The sequence below is a fragment of the Plectropomus leopardus genome, chromosome 18 (assembly GCF_026936395.1).
Source record: "Plectropomus leopardus strain MGB_pleo_1.0 chromosome 18, ASM2693639v1, whole genome shotgun sequence".
Taxonomy (NCBI): domain Eukaryota; kingdom Metazoa; phylum Chordata; class Actinopteri; order Perciformes; family Serranidae; genus Plectropomus; species Plectropomus leopardus.
The window spans coordinates 12,162,289-12,187,787 of NC_142193.1; the positions used below are offsets into that span (position 1 = coordinate 12,162,289).

Here is a 25,499-nt window from a genome sequence, read left to right on the forward strand (position 1 = left end):
ACCCACTCTCAGCCCACCAGTTTGACAGAGATAAGAGGCCCCAAGCAGAGTGCAAAGGCGAGTAACCCACACACACTCCTGCAAACATAAAAATGAAAAACACCTCAGCTTTAAATGAGAGGAGGAAGATAGCGCAGGAAATAAAGCACACATGTACAGTAGATGGCAGAAACTGTGAAAGAAAACTGTGGGAAGAATTAACAAGGTCAGTTTTCTAGAGCTGCTTACACCCACATATGGTAAGAGGGTGATAATCTGACTTTTAATCAAAGGCCAGGCCACCACTGATAGGTTTGTTAAGCCCCAGTTCATTGGGAGGAGGTTGGCAGACACACATGAATGAAAGAAGATAGCTGAATTATATCAGCCATTCTTAGTCAGCTGTTACGTCAATAGTGGCATCACAAGCCTATCATCAGCATCACCACCGCTATCAGGCTAGCTGGGGCGACCTGAGCCACACCCATCAATAACCAGCCTCCTCTCCTCACAGCCAGCATGGTTCAATAAGAGCCACAGTAAAACAAGAGTGTGCGCCTCAGATCCAGCCCTCCAGACGGTGGAGGTTACTGTGATCAGCATGGATTAGATGTCTTTCCAGGCTGATCAATGAGAGATGGAGGTGGGGGTGGGGGGTTGGTGGCTTGGTGGGGAGGAGGAAGCTTTGGTACCACCTCCTGCGGGCTGTAATGACTCCGATAGCTGATATCTGGAGCTGTGGGAGGCAAGAGAGGAGCCGTTTTGCTCTCCAGGAGATAAAACAGATGCTGCTCCCAAAGGACGGTGGCAAGAATGTAAGCTGAGAACCACAGAACTGCCACGCACATTAAAAAGATTATGTCTGAATTTATTTTTGTCTGGTGAAATAAATTATGTAAAAGATTTGTTACAACCCCCCCCCTCCCAGAGCTCTCTGTGTTTCAACAAGAGGACTGAGGTCAAGTGCAAGACAAGTGTAACTGTTGTGAAGGTAAAGCGGATGTGTGATTTTCTCAAGTGTGAAGGTTTTCTGCAAAACAACCTCTTCTAACTTGATAATTATGTTCTTGAGAAAAGGAGCTGTTAACATTTTGAACTAGGAGGAGATAAAGATTATGGGCTCTTCAACAATATTTCTATAATACTGTTTTAAACTTGACAGCATAAACCTTTAATGGCTCTCTTTGTATTTCCTGATAGAAAGTTTGGATACACATGGCAATCAGCTGACAGGAAGTAAACATGGACCCAAGCTGTTTCCTAGCCATGCAGTTCCAGTGATACTGTCCAGAGGGTGTTGCAGAAATTACTTTTTTTTGTATGCCTATGTGGAAGTTAGCATCGCCCCCGATTTCTTGTAAAAAATCCAATGGGATTTTCCCACTTAATTTTTGTTAAGCAAAATAATCTTTACATATTTACACCACTTTTATGATTTTTGAAGTGAAAATGCAATATTTAGCTAATCTTAGGGTATAAATGAGTACACTAAAGCCACCAGACTCCACTGACAAAAATAGTAAGAACAAAAGCAACTCACTACATAAAATAAGCAAAGCAGAAACCCCAGAAAGATTGCACCACTGTGTTTAAATATATCTATCTATTCTATTTACCTATTTTTAGGGTTTTTTGCTTTGCTTTCAAACAAGACAGCTGGAGAGTGATGAGAAAGGAGCTGAGAGAACAGAGATAACAACCAGCAAAGGGCTGTCGGTTGGATTAGAGTGTAGGCCGCTGCAAACTTAGCCTACATGGCCTGCAGTCTGGTGAGCTAAAGGTCTCCCCTTAATCGTATGTGTTTACAGCTACGGCTGAAAATGACAACAGAAATAAACATGTTTGCTGATTTTACATAACTCTGCAGTTTGACAAAATATTCTAATCGCAGGAGGCACAATATTTGTTAAAGGCGAAATGTGTGTCAAAATACCACTTTAAATTAAATATTTTCATGCTGCAGATATGGCCTATACATCATATACTACAGACTTGAGAAAACATCTTTGTTTGATACATTGTCCTGCAAAAATCATAATCATTTTTAATGTTTTAACAAAACTGAAAATAACAATGAAAAACATCATCCTCACCAATATTACAAATCATATAACAATTGCAACAACAGTCTAGATCATTGCAATTCAATATTTTTTCAATATTGTTTAGCCTTATCTACAATGAAAACTAATTGGCAGTTTTCTACCCTGAAATGATTGCTGTGATGGAAGGTTGAGACTCACCGGCACAGACAGTTACAAGTTCACCTGAAGCCTCAGATAGCTGAATATAAAATAGACGATGCAAAGCTGATCCAAATATCTGCAGGGTGTCTGTCTTACCTGATGGCTGCTCATGTTGAATATTCATCATTTGCTCCTATTTCATGTTTAGGTGACAGCAGTGACAGCTAAATGTCTTCGGCCTGAAGCTGAAAATTGTCTTTTCAGATCTTGGTATTTTCTAAGCTCAAACAGTTATACTACAGTACGCTACAATGTTTATTTCTATTTCAAGCTTTATCTATCCACTTCAGTGAGATCAAAGTCCTATATCAGGAGGGAAGAAACATTAATACAAGATAGTGGGAGTATATCTAGATTTTAACAAGAATCCTTGGAAGCAATAACCTCAATGGTAGTTTTTATCACAGCTGACTTGTGGAGAAAACTACTGTAGCTCTTCAATACAGCAAAAACGCAACATAATGTTTGGACCAAAGCTTAAGTGAAGTGAAGACAAATTGTCCTAAAACGCACAATATCATTCAAAAGCTTTTAGAGTGCATGGTGAATCTGAAATTTAGCCCCACAGTAATCCCTGACAGCTAAATCTATTTAAACTAATGCATTTTATTCATTCAGATTCAGCAAACAAACAAACAAAAGCCTGTGTTGAGTGATTATTTCTCACTGCAGCTCTGCTTGGGATTTCACACTGAAAAGTGTCTTCAAACTTAACTTTCAAAACTTACTTATGAATTGCCTACAAGAGTTTTGCTCTCATAATCCCCGCAGTGGAAAGTGAGCTCAACAACACACCATCAAGACTGAGAAACTAGTCTTCTCAGCTATGATTAATCTTGACACAGAGAAAGCAAACGAGTAACACTCCTGCCTGTCAATATTGATGACTATTCTGCCCTTGAGCAAGGCAATTAACCAACGACAGCTCCGGCAGCAGAACTCCACTGAAAGCCTGCAGTTGTGCTGAGCAACTATGTGTGAATGTGTGACTGAGTGAATAAGCGTATGTGAAGCAGGGCGTTGTTGAAAAAAGCCGTGCATCAAACCATACCTGCATAAATAAATGTAAAAGTCGATACCAGACACTACACTACACTACACTACATTACACACACACACACACACACACACACACACACACACACACTGTACTGCACATAATATCTGAATATTCATGAAGGTATAATAACTGCATGTTTCTGATCAAATGATTTCAGCCGCCACCCTTCCTGCCAAGTTGGACCCAAACAAGCGGTCCATTTAGTGCTTGTTGTTGTTGTGCAGAGTGGTTGAGGAGGTTTACCTGGCCCAACACACTGAGCCAGTGTTTAACCCAAGAGCACCGTCATTCACCAGCAGCTGAGAAGCATAAACGCACCACTGTGTGTGCGCATGTGTTTGTGTAAGTGAATGCGAGGCTCTAACACTGGGGCCACTGTCAGTGTGAGTCATTACACATGTGTGAGTGTGAGGGTGTATGTATCTAAGGCTTGTGGCAGTGAGGCAGGCTTCTGGTGCTTTCTGTTAATGAGGATAATGATTTCATAACAACGAATCAAAATGAGATCAAATGAAGCTCAACGCTGAATGTGCCACTGAAGGGGAGCTGCCCCCTATTTCTACTGTAGGTGAAAAACCTGCCTCCCTCTCCCTGCCAGATCAACTCCTGTTTGGCCACAAGGCTCACAGGGGAGGTCGAGGTGTAAAAGGAATCATAAGAGGACATGAGGAGGGACACAGACACCCTTTCTATTACCGGTTTGGGCTGCACCGAGTCAAACCATGCTGTGCCGATTTGTTTTTCCATTATAACTTAAGAGCCTGTGTCCATATATCATTTGTGTCTGAGCGCTGGTGTCTTTTTTAAATTGTTCCCTATGAAGATAAAAGTCTACTGATACTGTAGGGAGGAAAATATACGCAGAAAGAGCCACAGTGAGATGTAACATGAAGAACTGCAGACTACAGGCTCTTACTGCACCTCTGCAAACAGCTTACCTCCAACAGATAAACTTATTTTACCTGCCTGCTGTGTGATGGAAAAACTAGGGCTGGGTAAAAAAATGGCGACAGTGGCGCGAGGTAGCGGTGTGTTAAAATCAGTGCTGACAACATTAAAAGCCGTCGTTTTGATATACAAAGTCACTAGTAGTCAAGTCATGTGTGAGCCTCGTAAGTCAGTGTTAAAACCACCAACAATGCAATGAAGCTACTTAACCATTTGAGCCGACACCCCGCAGATGTTTTGCAACCTGTTGCTAACGCTTAAGCTGTGGATCACACACAAATGCAGGAAGATAAATCCTGCATAATTGTTTATTACTTTTGTTAAAGTTCAACTCAAGCAATAATGTGGACTTTTCTGTACTTTAAATTTATTTTAGTTTTGATTTTTATTTAATAAAGAATAATGTAATGGTTAAAAAAAAGTTTTGGTGTCAGTTTGTTCTAAATCATTACAGATAATGCTTTAGAATAATGCTTTATTGAACATATCAGAAGGTATTCTAATAAATTATCTGGGTATTTCTGACATCAACACACAACTGAATTGATATCAAAGCAGCTGGATCAATATCAAATTGAATCGAAATCGAATCGAATTGTGACCCAAAGAATCGAAATTGAATTGAATTGTGAGGTTCTTGACAATGCCCAGCCCTGAGAAAAACACTCGCAGAAAAATGACAAGGAACCCTTAGCTGTTGATCAGCCCACTGCTTTTAAACGTCATCACTCATAACAAGTCGTCATCAGTTAAAGACAAACCTTCAAGCAGGTAGTCCTGTTGTGATGAAGACATAAATCCCTGCTGCACAGAGCTGACATGCCAAGTCAAACCAAGCCAAGCCAAGCCAAGCCAGCACTTGAGTGCGGAAAAAGGGTAAGAGAGGGAGCATGTTAGATTAAATCCGGCCTCCCCTGCAGTGTCACTTCTACAGCTCTCCACTGAGGAGCAGGCAGCCTCTGCTGAGTCTATACCCGAGCCGTGCACCTCCAGTCATACATGCCAGTCTGCCAGGCAGGGGGCTGGAGGATGGGGGGGGGCTCGCAACGGGAAAAGGGCAGCCTGCATGGCCCGAGGCAGGCTTCATGCAGCTGTCAGAATCCCTGACCCCCACCCTGTCGCTGCCACCTCGAGCCTTACACGGGGCAGTAACCAAGGCCAGAGGAGGGACTCGGGGGTTGAAGGGTACCCACCACTGCGACGCTCCTTTGGGGACAGACAGACAGCATGGCCAGAGGGGGCCAGTGTTCAGGCCTTTTTATAGAGATTTTCCCTTTTCATTTTACCTGTCATGCGAAGCTCTGCACAGCTTGTTATTTGCCCTGTCAGTCCTCACCCAACCCCTGGAGTGTGGCAGGGGAATGTATAATTTATCAAGCTTGCTTGTTAAAGTCATTTGCAATACAACATCTGAATTAATATGAAATGTGGGAATATGTCGGCACTTTTGATTTATACTGAGTATCCCCAAAGGACATGTTTCACTAAATAAATAACTCAATGCATAAGCAGTGACTTTAAAAAGCTGCAGCTTTTAATGAAGTACACTGCTAACAGTTTCATGAAATCATTGTGAACCCATGATTTCAGAAAGCACAATCCACACATGAATGTTAAATGCATGAGAGTCTGAATGTTTTTAATTAAAATAAATTTCTTTTGTACTTCACATGAACAAACATCAGCTATGACAGTGCTGCTCTGCCTGCCCATGACAGAATAGTGATGTCCTCCAGTGCCAAGCTTCACCCACACTAATTGGGAATTAACTGTGTGTTTGTATTGGCAATTGGAAAAGCGACCAGCAAGTGCGTCACCGTTTTAGCACAAAACTTTTCATGGAATCCAACTGAAGGTCACTGTACTACTCTGTCCGTTTTCAGCACGGGATGAAATCGAGGGTATTAGTCACACACAGCGTAAAGACAGAGAGACGGAGAACAAGAGAGGTCAACAAACATCCAAAAGTCTATAAATTCAGTCTTGGGCCTTGCGGGCTCCAGCTGTGTCTGCTGCTCAGTGTGAGCGGGCTGGTCACCTTGGCTCAGCAGGTGATGATGCCATGGATAACAGCAGTAAGGAGGAGGATCAAAAGAAGGTCAAGGCAAAATAGCGAGAGGCCACTTGAACAGCAGATGAGCAAAATCACAGAGAAAATTACACAGTGAGTATAATTACACATAAAATGCTTCAGCTTTAAATGTATTTGAATTAGATGCCTTGCACATGCATATATTTATCAAGACAGCCTTGACCAACAGTGGCAGCAGGCACTGAAACATGCCAAGGACACAGATATACACAGTGGCCGACATGAGCAAATGTGCTACAACGGCCCAAAACATTTCCATTAAGAAAAACATGCTGAACGTTTCGAAACTATGCCCATTTAAACACCTGAATCCAAAACAAAGACAGAAATGTACTGCAAAAGAAAAAAAATGTGCTGCAGAAAACCAAAACAAACATATTAACAGCAAAAATGCTGCAAAAACAGAAAAGATGCTCAATCAATATCACACAAATCATATAAACAAAAGCATAAGAAAATTGCTGCAGATCCAGTCAACACAACAGGAGTTTTCCAGGCCTCCATGGAGACTGCTAAGTGTGCTAAGTAATTCCATAAAATTGGAAAAGTTGCTCTTTTACAATATTGTAAAAGACTAATGCTGCAACATGGCTGTCACAGCATGCCCACACTGACCATGCAAGGCATTGCATGGCTCTTCTATATTTTAACTCGGCTGGCCTTCTTTTTTCTTCTTTGTGCCTCAGTGACCCTCCAACAGGCAAAAACTACATAGAATTGTGCAAAAAAATAAGTAAAAAAATAAGTACAATCTGTTTAAAAATGCTAAAAATGAATACCTCACTGTACCAGGGGCCTGTGCCCCATGTATTTCGGCCACTTTTCTTCCCACTTAAAAAACAATCTCTCTCTCGTTGGTGTCAATCTCTCAGGTCAAAAAATCAAGCTGTTCTTCTTGCCGCTCCCCTGTGCCCTTATCGGCCACCGTAGACACATATAATTTGTGTGCATACATGATATGTGTGTGAACAACAGGCCACCCTTGTAGCTAAGCAACCCCTGATCTGTGGGAGATGAGCAAAAGGCTGGAGGCCCTGAGGTCAAGAAAAAGAGTTCTCATCAAGACACGGAGACAGAGACGTTCTGCTTCACTCCGCATCGTGGTCATAATGAGGGTGTCACTGTTAACCACTGAGCGTTACGTCTTTGGACTCTTACACTTCGCCTGTCGGAAACAGTTTGCATTTACCTCTATCAAGATATGTGGGCTGGGATGCGGCTGGGCTTCTTTCTATAGGTTCCCAAATTATGCCCTCTCACTCTTTCTCTCTTTGTTTTCATCTCACTCTTTTCTCTTCTAACAAGAATGGTGTTAATGTTTACATTCATTTGACGTGCAATCCGACGCCAGCTTCTCCACAAAGTAACACCAGCAATCACAGATAACCATCTCCAAAAGAACTAATTCTCCTATTCCCCACATGGGAGATTGTAGAGTGCAGCCCCACAGTGACCCCTTTCACATATAATATTAACACTCTCTGCCCATTGACCCAGTGAGACAAATAACTTCAGCACTGAGCACTACAAACAGCATGAATGCATTTTGCTGTGGCAAAGTTAACACAACTATCACCTTAAAACAACACACAGTGACAGACAGGCTGTTTGTCTCTTGCTACTCTGCATCAATGCTACCAACAAGGAACAATCAAAAACTGAGCATTACCTTCAAAACAGACTTGTACCGACTACAATACCGTTTTAGTACTGGAAAAGAAAAAAATAAAATGTTTTGAAATATAGAACTGAATTTAACTGAATAATTAGCTCACAGTTTGCACAAAAGTTGTTTTTGTTTTCCTCAAACCACATCAAGTAGCATCTTTGGAAGAGAACCCTTCTTTAACTCTTAAACAAGGCATGCTGGGAGGTCCACTAATACTAATCATGTATCTTTAAAATTTCAATTTAATGAATTAAAGGTCCAGTTTGTAGGATTTAGGGGGATATATTTGCAAAAATGGATTATAATGTAAGCATGTTTTCTTTAGGGTATAATCACCCAAAAATAAGAATAAGTGTTTTTGTCACCTTAGAATGCGCTGTTTGTATCTAAGGAGATTGGCAGGTTACCAACATGTTTCTACAGTAGCCCAGAAAGGACAAGCACAAACACTAGCTTTAGAGAGGGCCTTCAAATTTTCACATCAGCCATGATTGTAAGTAGCACCTTCACAACAAGAGCATTGGAAAAGCACTGACATTTAATGTGAAAATGCTATATTCAATGGTTTTGTTTGTTGTTGTTTTTCGGTTTGAATCGCCTCATTTGTTTGTTAAGGAGACGAAGAGACCTCTGTGATTTTTCGGCTCCCAGTAAAAACCTCCTGAACAAAGAACATGGACAGAATTCTAGAAGGCCTGTCGCAATCTGCAATGCTCACTGCCAGATGCCACTAAATCCTCCTAAATCTTTCACACTGACCCTTTAAGTAAACTCTCAGCAGTGCATTAATTCAAGTCCAAATAATCCATGATTTTAAGGAAAATTTCAAAGTTCATATTGAATCTTCAAAGCTTAAATAGTGTTATAGCTAATGATCAGTAGACTCCACATAATTCTTGTACAAAATAGCAAGAGGATATTTAGGTGTGGGTGGGCTTTTTTGTAAATAAGATGACAGAAAATGATTAAATGAAACATAATGAAAGTCTTTCCGACTAAACCCAATCTCAAGACACAGTTTGAACATTGAGGGGGTTTTGAGGGAGTCTGACAGACATTTCTCTAGTAAGGAAGCAGCAGGACACAAGTGCACTTGATCACTTTTATAATGTGTTTGTTTTTCCCCCATGGTGGAAAAATGTGTGCAAGCTTATCCTTTTTGTATACAGTAAATCCGATTAATGACTGCAAACATTACAATTGTGCGCCTGGTTTCTATTTATGTTCCTACTAATGATGAATGCGAAGAAACAGCAACACTAAGAGCTTCCCTTTTTGAGACACCTGCAGTCTGCTAAACATGAGCCACTTAAGCTTGTTCCACATGTTTTGCACTTAAAATTAGGGCACTTTAACATCCGCATATGCTCAGTAACAAAAGAAACAGTGTGTCAGTATCAGTAACTTCACACTATGCATGTGTTAGTTAACATTAGAGTGAGACCCAAGCACTTCATGCTCTCTATGAAAATGTCCAAATGCTGTTTTCATCTGGTCTGGGAGTAGAAAAGGGAAGTTTTCCTTTTTCGCCTTCTCATTTGTGTTCGCCATAACAATGTAGCTGGTTTAACCTAACGAGTATGGTTTTAGATAACAGCCAACAAATGACACAATGCCAAGTTTTCCAAGCTTAATTTGCACTTTTGAATTATGTAAAGCATTTCCACACAGACTGTAATTACTGTACTGCATCCAAAAGTTGTGTACAAAATGGCTTGTGACAAACTGAAATTACTACTGCATTCCTGAAACCAAAAGTCGTTTACCAAACGACTCGTGACGAACATGGGCACCATAAAATGCCATCTCCTCTTGCTCTACTTACTCCAGTCTTGGTAAAAACTCTATAATGCCAAACTCCTTTGAGCAAAAGATTTAAAAAAAAAAAAAAACAACAACAATAAAAACACAAATGACTGCAAGAAACTTATTGCACACTTTATCATAACAACAGCATGACAGATTGCAGCATTTATAAGCCAGCGGCCATTCAGCAGGAGAAGCCAGCTCTAAAAGGTGCTGCCCATAAATAAAATCTGTACAGAGCAGCCGCAATATGTCAATTTCTCTAAATCAACCTTGTGATATTCTACTTGATTTATCAGACCTCTTACTTGTTACAACAATTACTGAGCACTCACAATGCAGCAAGAGAGGTGTTCAGTGGAGAAGCCAATATAATAAAGTGACAGTTTTACATGCTCCACTATGATCCTGCTCACTTTAGGACGACTGACTGATTCCAACATCTGTGCACCAATACTCTCAATGTGTACAGTTATTAAATTTAGTTTTCTTATCAGAGCACTGTCAGTGCTGATGGAGTAGACATGTCAAACTTGAGAATTCCTCCCTGAGCTGTTAAATCCATCATTAATGGTCCCAGTAGATAACAGTGTGTGTGTGTGTGTGTGTGTGTGTGTGTGTGTGTGTGTATATAGACTTAATCATCCTACATGTTCCAGGATCTTGCATGCAAAGTCAAATGTTTACCTTCTTTAATGGCAAAGAACACTGATTGTCCAGTCTGTGATTATATGGAGCTTGATGCCCATCAGCAAGATGCAAAGATGTGCTATGTAAACATTTTGCAAAGCTTATCAATGGATATAAACTCCTGAATTCCCATTATTAAAGTTAAGAAAGCTAGAACATCTAAAAGATCACTTGAATTTGAGTTAAATGTTTTTAGCTTTATTTTTAAAGTAAAAAAATAATGCATTACAGTAAATTTCATTTTGTACAAATATTTGCTAAATACACAAAATATTATACTAATAGGCTGCAGTGCAAAGCAGAAAGTACACCAGGAAAAAAACTTTGACATTTTTTGGTGGAAAATACTATTAAATAAAATCAGGAGTCAGGATAGGGGCATGATGTTGAGTATAGAGGAGAATATGGGAGAAGCAAATGTTGACAATAAAAACCCTGCTGATTATGAATACAAGTAAGATGAACATTTTTAGGACATCCTTCCTCATATTTGGTTAATATACTAACAAGGTACCAAGACAAAAAAATCATTTAATCCATGTTACACTGATATAGCATCCCCACAGCAATCTATGGTATTTTCCCTTATACTGTCGCATCATTTGTGGTTTAATTTTAATTTACTTGTTCATGATATTGTTACATAAGTTAACATCTTTCTTCATCACTCATGAGACAGTTTAAAGTATTTTTTTTCCTACGGGACGACAAGTGTGGAGAAAGGGGATTAGACGTCTGGAGCTGCTGATGCGCTATTACGCATAACGTCTAAAATTCGCAGTCTTTATCCATAGCATGCGCGCAGTCAATTGGGCGAAAAGCGATTAAAGAAATGAAACTTTGCAAACACCACATGTTTAATTCACTCAGTCTTTCAGAACTCTGCAAAACTACACACCTAGAACTATCGCAACCGGATCAATTTCAGAAAAATCCAAACTTTTGCAAAGACAGCACTCTTCCACATGTGTGACAAAACAACAAGATATGAGCGCTCTTCGTCTTACCGGTCCCGTTGCGTTTCCGACTTTCCCGGTGCTCGTCCGTGCCCAGCAACAGTGGAAACAGATTGGTACAGAGTGACTGCCAACGCGAAAAAAAGCAGAGCTGTCCAGTGCAGCGGTTTGGTCAAACTCACACCGTTATGTGAACTGAGACCGGAAGTCTCTTTTTAAAATAAAGGCGTAAATGTGCTCACACCAGCAGAGAAGCGGCTGTTGTACAACAGCTGTTAATTTATGGCCTTTTTTAAGGTGAAAAACTGTCGCGTGATTTGACTTTGTCTTGTATGTTTTCAGTCGAGGTTAGGGCTGTATTATATGTGCAGCATTACCAGACTGCCTCCCTTTCAGGGAGGTAGTCAACCTCTCTGTGGTTGCAAGTAATCTAGAAATTAATGTCAGTAGATAATTTCCACACAACACAGTGCAACATTTCTATGATGCATAGGCATATACAACTTACATTTTCGCGTTTACATTATTATTACACAAGAGCCATAAATATGACTGAATTTTATTTTGAAATTCACGACCGGATGTCTTTGCTTTTATTATCAGTGTTGCTCGGATCTGGTCAATTCACACTGACCCGCTGTTGTAACTCCTGTAGCACATCACAGATCTAAATTGTTCTTTATACTTGTGACTGTGGGCTGACTAACAATGACAATATTGATATAAAAACCTTGTTCACATTAAAAAGATATACAATGTAACAAAACTGGTTCATTTTGTTGCACAAGTCTCTCCCCCTCTCCTAATACATGTTTTAGCGTGAATTTATTGTTTTTGCATGTCATACTTCTTACTTAAATGTAATATGGCTTCATTAAATGTTGCCACTGCATATAAGAGTATGATCAAACTGAACATTTAGTAAGTGTTAATTCACTCTAATATACCAATACAAATCTGTCCACTCCTTAATTGTGTTTCTTAATGGACATTCACATGGCTGCTCCCCACAGACGGCATTGATCCTGCATTGTACTGGCATGTGGATCTGCCTTAAAGGTGAATATTTGTGGTAAAATCTAATGTGACAGACAGTGTATAGTCTACTCAATGAGGTGTTTATGCTGCCAGATTTGAACAGTTTCCCAGACTCCAAAATAGTTACTGCAGGGACAATAAACATCCCACTGTGCCAGTTTTGTTCTCGTCATCCAAGAAAAACATTGTTTCGTACGCTGAGTTTGCTGATGATTCTCACTGGTTTAATGGCCTTTTTAAACTTCATTTGTTCTATTAAATTCTATTTCCCTACTGGCTTTATACTGATTTTAATCTGGTATGATTAACAGAAGGCCAATTGTCCTGATTATAATGTGCTGGGGCCCTTTACAGGGTGACAAACTGGCGGAAATGCATGGAACAGGTTGTCACCACTGAGGTGATGGATACTCTTGGCTCCCCTATTTATGAGCACTAGATATGTCCTTCTTCATGCAAATGTGCTGGCACTCCAACAAGCGGTGATCATAAAAATAACCCACAGTCAAGAACATGGGGACCAACGTGAATGAAACACAACACCATCGTGTCTTCCCACTAACACCAGCCGTTAGTACCTCTGACTAAGATGCCTTAAAAGTCTTTAATTCATTCATGTAGATTTTTGTTATTTGCATGATGGTATTCGGCCTTTGAAAAATGTAACATGCCAGAGGCATACCGCTTTTCTCTCATTTTAACAATTTTACTCCACATTTAGCTTCCAAAGTACCAGTACTAATCCTTTCTGCCCACACACAGAGCCCCTGGTAATGGCTAAAGGGCAGAATGTAAGCCAGATTCGGAGCCCTAAGAGGTATCTGACTGGTCACTGTCCAAATCTTGCACCCCATCAAACCAGCATGCACCTGCCTCACAGACCACACTGCTGGTGCAACTTGCCCTTTCAGTGCTGACAGTGCTGGTTATAGACTGCTTGTAGTGGTAAATAAAGGAGATGAGTAAACTGTGACCTTTGTACAGCTGTCGTCATAAGACAACAATCTCTAATTCGAAAAAAAGTCCTAAAAACAGAAGATTTAAATTATGCCATTTTTACATAGACTGTGTAAAATAATAGACGTACTTACCCTGACATCAACCATTGGTTTGTGGACTGCCGTTGTGAAGCCTTGAAGTTTAGCATTTTGGCCATCATCATTTTGTTTTTTAGAGCCAGCAGTGACCAAATTTGGATGAGAGGTTGGAGCTGTGGAGGTGCAAGAGATGGATCTGACTTACTGACAGTAAAGAAGCCTTGCAGATGGCCTGTCACTCAAGCTGCCTGGACGTCAATAGCTTATGCAGAAATTTGGGCCTCATAAAATAAATAAATAAATAATTAAATTCACCCCCCTTAGGGTTGTCATCAATGCCAAAATTAGCTATAGAAATCAAAACCATTATTTTGTACCAGGCTGTAAACATGTTTATATCTGCTCACCTCTGTAACGTCGGGCATTTTAACTCGGAGGTCTATGGGGATTGACTCACTGCTGGTGCCAGCCTCAAGTGGCTATGCAAAGAATTGCAGTGGTGGTTGCTGCTTGCCATTTTATTTTAAAGGAGAGGTTTGACATTTTGGGAATCAGGCCTACATCTATTTTGTTTTTTTGTCAGGGGTTAGATGAGAACTCTGATAACACTTTCATACTGTCTGTATGTTAAATATAAAGCTTTAACACAGCCAGCAGCCAGCTAAGTTAGTACAAAGAGTGGAAACTCTGGGAAACAGTCAGAGGCGTGTCTCGGGAGTGGTCTGGAATCTGATTGGCCACCCCAGGTGCCATCCCACTATGATTGGCTATCTGTCCAGTCGGTTTGAACTGTCTGAAGAATAAACAGAATTTTCATTTATAGGTGTAATTCAGTCTTTAACCTGAGAGGAGCCAGAGTAGTGTCTACTCTGCCAAAAAGCCAAAGAGCCACTGAGCAGAGCTTTTTTAAACATTTGTGTGGTGTCAGTCTGTTGTGTTGTGGTTTGTAGGTCTATTTATATTTAAACTAAACTACAAACAGAAATGTAAGACACTGCCATGTTTTTAGTTAGAGTACGTATGGGTAGTGGTGACAAAAATTGTAAATTATAGCTATGCTGGTGCGTGGCCCACAGCAGTGCTCATACCTCATGCCACCCCTGCGTAAATCAGTGCCCCACTTAGGCCACCTGGACATACTATTGTAAACAACTAGTCTGACTCTGTCCAAAGGGAACGCAATCTGCCTATACCAGCGCCTCTAAAGCTCACTAATTAACACATTATATCCTGTCTTCAGTTCATACAAAAAAAGAGTAGCTACTGTAAAAATAACAATTTGCCAAGTAATGGACCAGACTATTTAATGACTGTGACCAGTAACTTCCTGGAGTTTCTGCTAGGTGCCTTATAGAGTGGTACAGAGATGGCATTCATTTGTAAGCCAGCCAAGAAGTTCAATTGTTGCATTGGATTTGGGGTTATGAATTAAATAAACCACAAAGAAAATTTGTACAATACTTGCTTTGTTCAGCAAGATAATCTCCACAATTGAACACTACTTTTAGGATTTTTGATGCCTAAATGCCATCACCAGAAGTAAAAATCTAAAACTAAGCTATAAACAGACTACACAATTGTTGCATGACTTCAACATTCCCTTTACAACAGACTGTATGTAGCCATTTTTGGCTTGAGGACGTCCTGTAGTGTCATTTCAACGACCGTCTTTTTTAAGAATTCCTGAATGGGGAATTTACTAATGTATTTTATGTCGTAGAGAAAAACATTAAAGTCCCACTTGACTTATTTCAGGCATCTTACAAAAAACCCACTGACTTCAAGAGAAGGAATCAAGTTTCAAGCAAGTTTGCAAAATTGCTAACTTGTTTCTGGGTTTTAGGACTCATTTTTACACCAGTCTATTACTGCTCCTGGATAAGACATTGTCCAGCACATAACCAATCCCAGAAAATGGTTGTTTTTAAATTTTTAAATTAAGCTCAAATATACATATCACATGTTAGTGAGCTTAAGAGGTGCTGATTGGCAGATTTTGTCGCTGCAGGACTAAGCCAGGCTAGTTTTTTTCACCCTGTTTACCGTCTTTGTGCTAAGCTAAGTTAGCCAACTGCTGGCTGTAGCATCATGGTCATATACAGCCATAAGAGTGGTATTAATCACCTCTTCCAAACATTGGAGAGAATAAGCATAGTCACCAAAATGACAAACTATTAATTTACAGTTCCATATTACGATATAACTTATATTACGTACATTATAAAGTTGTCATCCATTTTTACATCAGAATAAAAGGAGAATTACTCTCCTCTGTAAGCCAAGAAACCTTATTTCCTCTTCTTACTTCCTTTTAGTCTGGACTTGTGCTTTTTCTTGTGGTTTCTGGGCAAACGTATATTCTCTCATCCCAGTGGATAAATTGGCACTAGGTCTGTAGAACTGTACGGTAAAATCCATAAGTCTTGACAGTCCTCTATAGCCTCTTAAACTCCCACTCCCACTGTTCTTACCAATCTGTCCATGCGTCAACCTGGTTTCCACAGTAACCAAAGTGGTAAACTGTGTCCATCCAACATGAACTTTAAAAAGCCCATCTTTAAATGGAGCCTTTGATTGACCAGAGAGAGTGGAGTTGAAAATGAGAGAAACAAAAGGAGGGCGGGTGGAGGAACGATGGCACTTCAGGCAGTTGATTAACTTCAGTGTGAGTGCAGCCAAAGAAGCATGTATGAAAAAAAATGAAATATGGAAATCCTTTTTTAAAGAAAAAAAGAAAAATACGGCGGGCCGACAAGAGAGAAATGCATGAAAACTGCATTTCCATTTAGATTTGACGTTTCTTTTGGATTTGCCACACACTCATGTTCACCATCCATTACATCTGTCCCCCTCCAACACAGAATCTAAAAAGGCAGAAAATTTATGTCTGATTATAATAAAAACAGAATGTATATAAAATATGTAGGTATATACAGCATGGTCTTCAAAATAGGTTTTTTGGTCTTTTTGTTTGAAAGGAATAGGTACAATCTCCGGAGATCATTTTATTCATACATGCATTTTAAAGCTGAAGACCACTCTTGGATCATTTGACGCTGTGTTATGTGCCTTCTTTTGACATTGTCTAAAGGTGGATGTTTCCTCTTCATAATGAAATGCCCTTGCTTTAACAGACTGGCACCCTTAAAAGAGCATTTATTACACATTCAATCCCATATCTTCTAAATGCAGGCATTTCTCATTCGAAATATTTCATGGCTATGCATAAAGTGCCAACATCAACATGACTGTTACATCTCTGCCTGCTGCACTGTAAACACACTCAGCTTTCTGTGAGATAAGTCATGGATTTACTGTACCCCTGTATAAAAGAAATGGGAGGCCACTCAAAACCCCATAACCCACTGCAACATGAGTTATGGTTCACTTGTGCCCTTTCTCAAGAGTCGGGGGACGCTGCTGACCCCTTCATGGTCACTTGCCCTTGGCGTCTATGGTAATCAGAGGGGTCCAGTGGGATTACCATAGAGCTAATTATATTGGATGGCAATTGAGGCACTAATGGGGAAAAAAATGCTGGTACAAATGAGAGGGCATTGCACTTAGGTAAGAGGATAAAAGGGAATAAAAGCCAAAAAATGCATCAAGTTTCAGTGGAGAAGACACTATGTTAGAGTCCTCAGATATTTATTGACTTTCTGGAGGAGAAATAGCTTAATAATCTGCACCACAGACACTGTCAGTCAGACTTTGGTTGTCCATCTAGGCTCAATCAATTTTCTCGATGCCTGCAGTCGGACACATTCATATGTGACTGACAGTTACCAAATGAAGAATCGCTGCTAAAGATGTGGAGGGATATAAGAGAGGGGAAGCTGTTACTTTGATATGAAAAAAGTTCAGCAAATAAAAATGGATAAATTGACAAATTGTTAGTTTTAATGATATGAGATGTATATTGGGCCAATGTTGGCATTTTATTAAATATCAAATATTGGTTATTCAGTGCCAATTATATTTTCATTATCATATTTATTTAATGGTCAGAGTTCCATGTTCCACTGATGTTTTTATAAATTAAGACTTAATTTCAAGGTAGTGATTTAACCAAACTTTTTCTTACCACTTAATAGATTTTGTGGCTAACAGAAAGAAAGAGATCTTTAAAGATCAATATGCCTTGTTTGTGGTTTCAAAACAAAGAGCTACATCTTTCCACCATAGTAGATGGAAATATTTCTTTATCTTAAGGTATTTTTTATAATGAAAGAATTTAAAGTTAACATTTCTCAAACAACTCAGTGGTTTGGAATGATTGCAGTTGAAATCACTTGATTAATTATTTGAAGACTAATCAGTGACTGATTGGATTAGTATGCGCACTTAAAACCTTTGCACATCGCAGCAGTGTCCCATTGTGATTGAAATGACAATGCATGCTTTTCAGTATTACTTTCTTGATCAGGTTTTGGAATATGACATTTATATTAGGGTATTAAAAAAATAAGGTACAGCAGGAGAGTAACTGCAGCCACATGCTATTAGCACCTGTAGCCTAACTGTCTATAAGATTTATGACTTGGCACTTAACCTCCCAATGCTGCTGATGACTTTCATGGTATTTTCCCCAGTGAGGGGGACACAGCAAAGGAACAAAGCCTCCAAACTCTCACACTATCACTACATGCTATCAGATTTTTAATCCACAGGGAGGACAAGGAAGCAAAAGCTATACATATTAATAAGAAGAAATGCCTATTCCCACATCTTTTACACAGAGGAGTGTGATTGGGAATGGAGCCACTGTCAGTTTACCAAAAAGCTCGCCCTCTGGCATGATAGCTTATGTCAACATATTTCTTTGTGCAACCTCTAAAAACAGTTTATTGGACAAAGTCTGTTAAATGGTTAAATGCAGCTCTCATCTTCTAGGTCTTTGAAATGACCCTGTATAAGAGTCCAGAAAAGCACTTCAATTTTGAGAGGCTGGGCTTTTTACTCATGAACCTACATAGATGATTGCCTACTGGGTCTTAACAGGATTAATCATCAAAGTGACGCGCAGGTGCCATCTTCAAACCTACATTCTGTTAAAATGAGGGGAAATTTAGAAGTTCGCCTTCCCTGTGGAACAATATACCATTAAATGCTTGTCCATCTGTTTGCTTCACTTCAATTGAATGCCCGTATAATAATTTGAAGAGGACGGTACATGTATATTTATTGGGATATTATTATTGGGATAGAATAAACAACAACAAAAAAACAGAATGATGCGAAACAATCCTTTGTTGTTGGGAGTGGCAGATGGTCGACAGGTGGGGGCTCTCAAGTGGGAACCCTCCAATCCTTAACGTTTTGTTCATTAGCCTACCATGTCTCTTGAGGGCTCAACATTGGATTCTGGTGTCCCAGAACCTCCCCTCTCCCACTTTGTTTTTTGTCATCTCTTGAAGTTATGTTGATGTTTTTGGAGCCCATAAAGGGTTCTTCCATGTAAGCCATATCCACTGACTTCTTTGTTCGTCCATATATGAGATTTATCCCTGTTCAAGTCTTCTAACAGGACTGTGAGCTCTATGATGAAAGCAGTCTTACGTAAAGAGGACCAGGGGACCAAATCCAGCCTTAGGTCAGTAGAAACAATCTCAGGTGGAAAAATAAACTGCTGACCAATAGTTTCCAGCATTTTCCAGTCATGAACAGTGTCCTGTTTCAGGCTTGGTGGAAGGATGGTTAGGCCCCTCCTGTCCTTTGGATGAATGCTGTTGCTTTCAGGGGGATTGGAAAGGGTAAGGAGTTGGTCACCCTCCGCTTGAATTCAACAGCTGATGCCAGACTCTTGAGGACCTGACTGTGTCGCCAGGTGTAATGGCCTTGTGTGAGGCTTGTCTTACAATCTGTTATGATATGTTTGATAGTTTTTGGGGTTGGACAGAGGGCACAGGTTGGATCTTTGCAGATTCTTTGATGATAGAAGAACGCCATATGCAGTTTTGATGATAAAGCTAATTTAGCTTGCTTCCAAATTGCATAGACCTGTCAAGGTGATCTTTCTTCTCCCCACATCTTCCCACCACTGCATCCATTGCACCTGTTTAGCAAGGGGGACAACTTTCACCAATCTCGCTGTCTCCTCCTGTTAGTGTACCTCCTTGAATGCCAATTTCATCCACTCTGACATTGTGGCCTTGTGCCAAGTTGGTTTGCCAGCCCCCAGGTCAAAGCCTCCTATTACCTGCTGAGCTTGCCCATGATGTCTCTGTACCTCAGGGTTGATGTGACTTGCAGCACTGTGTCAAAAAGTGTCCATTTCTGCCCAGTTATTAGGGATGCTGCAGCACTGCTGATGGCCACATTATCTGGGGGAGCAGACCAAGGCACCAGAGCTTCAGTTTCCCGCGCACAAGGGCCTTGTTGATGGCAGTAGTGGTCAGCGTTCTCATGTTGACCATGTGTGCCCTGTCAGATGCACTTTGGAGCTCAGCTTTGGTTTCTACTAATTTTAGCTCTACCTGATGATGACTTCTATGGCCACTATAAAGGCTAGGGGTAAAACTGTTCAGCATGCCATGATGCCAACCTCAAAAGCTGCCATATTGCAATGAAGTCAGCTGTTGTGAAGCACAGTTGCATGTCTTGATGGTAGGTCTTTACCAGCATAGTGATGGGCTCCAGTACTTGAAAAGGGAGTCCATGGGAAACAGAGTTGTATGCGTTGGCTGGGTCAAAGACGATCACATGAAGATCTCTTTTGTCCTTCTTGGCTACTTGGATCTGGTGCCAAATTATGCTTGTATGCTCCAAAAAAAAACAGATAACCCTGGGATTCCTGCTTTCTGTACAGATGTATCAACATACTTTTTTCCTTCCAGGTAAATGGACAGCCTCTGTGCGTCCATGCTGAACTATGCTGCATGTGTGGGTGGAACTGACTAATGTCTGATGCATCTTTTTCTCACAGAATTAGCACAATGCCAGCCCTGCATAACACCTTGGGTATTACTAGCTTTGGTCACATTATGAGCACAGAAATGGTCATTTTTTGTATTTGTATTTTTCCAATCCAAGCTCTTGGATATAGGGCTTTAAATAACCCAAAGCTTGGCCTCAACAGAAGTGAATCACAAAATGATCATTTTGTAAAGATATTTCTATCCCTGCATAGCCTTGGGAGGATACTGAATGAGAAGTATGCAGTGAATGGTGGAATAAAATTAATAAAGGGCCAAGTAATAGTGGACATATTGATATCTCATTCTCACCCATATCAGCACATCCTGGCCTATTCAAAAATAATGAAACAGTCACAGCTCATGAACCCGCAGCCTCACTTAATTACACAGCAGAGACAAAGGGTGAGATTTATAGGAAAAAAATGCATAGATAAGTTGGATACATTTGTGTCTTTACCAAGTTTCTCATTATGGTGACATTGTTATGCTATGAAAGAAAGACATAGAAGAAGAGGAATATATTCTAGCACTCATAGCTCAGCAAGGAGTCATTTGTAGGAAATGAGACTGCTCATAATCATGGTCTATTAGGTGCATCTACTGATATAATTTGTCCTCCTTTGGCTACACAGCCATGTAGAAATCATTTAGGCTATTTTCTTCAAAAGTTTCTCCTGGATTGTCTGTCTGATGATCTCCTGATAAGCTCTCCCAGCAACATGGTAAAATTTTCATCAAGGAACTAGGTGATTTGCACAATTATATCAGGAGAGGAAAGGTGTGGGAGACAGAAAGCCTATAGAACTGCAAAGAACCCCCAGAGGCTGTCTAAAATTGCAATTCAAAACATTTTACGCAATTATAATATTTTTGTTCTGATGTCCCATTTTTATGTTTGGCTTGCCATGCCTGCGTGGGTTTGTGCTTCGATTTCCTTCCTCAGTCTGAAGACATGCAGGTCCAATGAAGAGGAAACTCTTAACAGCCTGTAGGTGTGAATGTGAATTTGTTTGTCTGTGTGCTGGTCCTGTGATGGACAAGTAACCTGCCCAAGGTGTTATCCTGCTTTTTTGGCCACACCGGTAGCATGGCTCACAAGATGACAATGTTGGTCCAGATTAGAATCTTTGAACAACTACTGGATGAATTGCCATTAAATTTTGAACAGGCAGTTATGGTATCCTCTGGTAGTTATGAATCCTATTGATTTTGGTAAAACCTGCAAAACTAATGACATTCCCATTAGCCTTAGCTGAACTTTATGCACTCTATTAACTGTTAAATGTTAGATTGCTATCACACTAAATTAAGGGCTGAACATGGTGAATATTATACTTGTTTTACATCAACCTGCTATAATTGTCATTGCAAGTATGTTGGCATTTAGCTCAAAGCACCACTGTGCTAAAAGCCTAGGTCACACAGAGAGGCAATCTCCAGGATTGGAAAATGAAGCCAATATGGAAGTGCCAAAAAACTGCAATTCATTGAATGGCCACTTGAGTCTGGCTCCAAAACAGAGTCAACCCCATAGACCCTTATGTTAAAATGCCCAACTTAACAACAGAAATAAACATGTTTGCAGCCTGGTACAAAAGGGGTTTTTGGTCTCTATAGCTACATTACCCCCTCGTGACAACTGTAGAGGGGGTGAATTTTTATCTAACTCATTTGTTTACATTTTATTAAGGCTTGCAGTTACACATAGTTAGGGGTGAGTGACAGGCTGTTCGCAGTAGTGTTTTTGGCTTCTTAGTCAGATACACCTCTTGCTCCTCCACAGCTCCAGCCTCTTGCCCAAATATGGTCACCTCTGGCTCCAAAAAAACAAGATGACGACTCAAAGCCACAAACCAATGGATGACGTCACAGTAACTACATCCATTCATTTTACGGACTATGCTTCACACAACACAATCTAAAACTTGATTTTCCACTCATTGACAGTTTTTGGAGCTACCCAAGGAAGCCCTGGTTTAAAGACAAATAGTCATTAGCTCGGTATTCGCAAATTGGTGCTCAAGTGTTTAGTGTGAACTATTAAAATCTCCAATGCATCATTTACACATCCCAAGCACACCACAGATATCTGGCAGGCTAAATATCTGGACCTGTCAGGGACCCTGTTGGTGAGCTACAGCAAATGAGCACGCAAAAGGTTTAGGACAGAGGGCTAACTTAATGCAGTGGTGCTCTCAAAGGTGTGGGTGGGTGTGTGTGTGTGTGTGAGAGAGAGGGAGTGAGAAAGTGACAAGAGGTGAAGAGAAGGTGGACTACTGCATGTAATGTTTCTGGAAGCTATAAATAGCCTGTGATATTTGTAAGCACCTGCCCGACCCTGGGTTGCAGCTCAACCTGTGTATCACAAGACTTAGCAGGATTCTTCCTGGTGAAACATCTTGAGGTGTGTGAGCCATGGCGCTGGTCAGTCATATGGTGTGAAAACCACAACAATTTCAAGACACCTGATCACAGGACAGCAAGTTGTGCAGTGGTTAGCAGTACAGCAATCTAATGATTTTGAAATTTGGGTAGTGTGAACTAAGCTGAAGTGAAGCCTCACAGACCTTCTACCATGACTGTAGACTGTAGGCGTGGCAAATGCATCTAATTCAGTCATTTAACTATCTGCCTATGTTGATTTTTTTTTTGAAACTACAACCGAAAATATCCTCTATCTGACGTGTTTTTTTCTTCATTTTTAGTTTGTGCCACAGCAATATGCAAACCTTGACTGCATCTGTGATTGAAAATCGGGGTAACGCACTGTGACACAAGTAATTGATAGAGATATTTGGTTGTATTCAGTTGTTCGCTCGCACAAGACAATCACAGGGAAGAGGACACTTTATGTTGCCCATCATCATGTCAAATCTATTGACGACTGAAATATTGACTTGCGTTGTTGTCACAGTCATTTTGATTTATACATGCATAATTTCTCTGCCATGTCACATCAGCAGAGATGTTTCAAGGCTGAGTGATTGCTTAGTTTGACAGCGGCGCTTAAGAGGTGCACCTAGGTGTAAAGCTGTTAGGAAAAGCTTGGAATATGTTGTTTATTGCACTTTATTCTTGTAGATTAGATGCGAGATTTTGCTAACCTTGTCCAGCATTACCCTCCATTATTCCCCTTATTTTCTTGATTTCCTACTTTTCAGTTTGTGTTAGGAAGCGATTCTTCTCTCACAGCTCTGCATGACCTCCAAATCATTTTTGTCTATTTTTGTCCATCTTTATTTCCTTCTGCCCATCTCTTCTCCCAAACTCACTTTCCAATCATTTTCGACTCTCCTATGCAATCACTTCACCTGCTTTCTGCCCCACCTCTCGCTCTGCCTCTCCCCCTGCCGTTTCTTTAATCGTTCTGTTTTCAGCTGAAGGTTACTCTTGCCTGCAGGGCTATGAAAATGTCAGAAAGGCCCACTCCATTTTCAGTTACGTAAATAGCCATTTCCCGCCAGAGCAAACCCACTTTTCCAGGTCTGACCTGCCATGTTGCACATCACACTTCCCACCTCTTTCTCTACACTACCTGAGCACAATAGCGGGGAGGAAAAATGAACAGCGCTCCTTCAATGCTTATCTGTCATTTTGATAGAACAGACCGTTTCCATCGTCCTCTGCATTCATCTCCCTCTTCTCCATTTAAGCAACCTAGACTCATGAGGGAAATGTTCATACATTTAAATGAAATTGCTCCCAATCCTGTAGTGATTAGCTTGCACACTATAAAACCCATATATGCTGCGATTAAAAGCTTGCTTTCAGGACAAGCATTGATATTAGGACAAAAACTATGTATCAAGTTAAACAAATAGACTAATAAAATATATAAGAACAACACTGTTTGACTTGTAATTTTCAGCATTTACACCCTTTACTAGTCATGTAAACTTCTATTAATCACGTTGTGGAATAAGGTTGAAATATTCAAATATATTCACAAAAATAACAGCAACAGCTCTGTTAAAATAAAATGCTAATTCCACTTTCCAGGACTCACAAAAGAGCAGAAATGGACTTATTAACCTTGCCTGAAACCACTTTGTGCTCCCCAACCTGAAACAGCCTGTTTCGTCGTGTCATTATAATTCATCAGTGTGAGAAGAAATATGGAAAAGTGTGTGTTCATTGACAGAGAGAGAGAGAGAGAGCACTTACAGTGTTAAGGAAAGTGACAGAGAAAGGAAGCGTCTCACTCTTCTTCAAGTCACCGTGAGCCTGAAATCAAATTTTGCTTCCATTACAACTTTACTTTTAACACTCAAGGGACAAATGCTCATTTATAGCTGAGCGAGTGTGTTTTGTGTAAAAAGGTTTAGGTTTTTTTTTCTGAATTAAAATAGATGAGCTTTGGATGCAGAGGTGAGAGGTGGCGTGGGCTTGGAAGGATGCTACAGAAATATTAAACCCGGAGTCTTTTTAGCGAATAAAAAAACATTTCTTTGATCTTGTGTTTTCTAAAACAAATGTTCGTGCTTCTCTGCCCTGTATATCCTCACACTTTGAGAGCAAGCTCCTGCAGGTCATGCAAGGCTTGTTCATTTCCGTGTGCCATGTCCCAGAAAACCCTGTTGTGCTGCGCGTCACTACCCGTCCTCCACCTCTTCTCTCCTTCACTAACACTCCCCTGATCTTCCCTTTCAATTTCCTGCAGCTCCGCAAGACAATGGCGAGCTACATCAAAGGCCTGCATGAGGGGTTTGATAGCTCGCATCAGCAAAAAAAAAGAAAGAAAAATCAGTCTCTCATTCAACAGTATTTGGACAACTCATCATCTTTCAATGCGCTTGCGACAGAGGTTATATTTTCTGGGAGGTTTCCTTTTGAGAAAGCCAAAAAAAAAAGCTCCAGGCTGAAGGGTGGAGAACAATTTTAAAGGGTTTGATCCATTACTATTTGCAACAAAAATCTAAGGTTTACAGGTACAGTATGACACCTGAAAACAACAAATTGCCCTCTAAACACATCACATCACAAGTGTCAAGGACACACTATAGACCAAAAATCTAATTTCTCACGGTCTCATATGTTTTCCTCCTGTACTCACACTGACAA

General features: G+C 40.3%; 1 protein-coding gene across 5 annotated transcripts in view; it reads right to left on the reverse strand.

The window, feature by feature from the left end:
- Positions 1-25,499, reverse strand: part of znf385c (zinc finger protein 385C) — a 198,251-nt gene that overhangs the window by 157,168 nt on the left and 15,584 nt on the right. The window contains exon 1 of one of the 5 annotated variants that reach the window (XM_042505283.2): positions 11,498-11,616. The exons of the other annotated variants lie outside the window; for them this stretch is intronic. The gene's annotated coding sequence lies outside the window, so the exon portion shown is untranslated. Of the gene's footprint in view, positions 1-11,497; positions 11,617-25,499 lie in introns of those variants that run through there. 5 annotated transcript variants of the gene reach the window in all.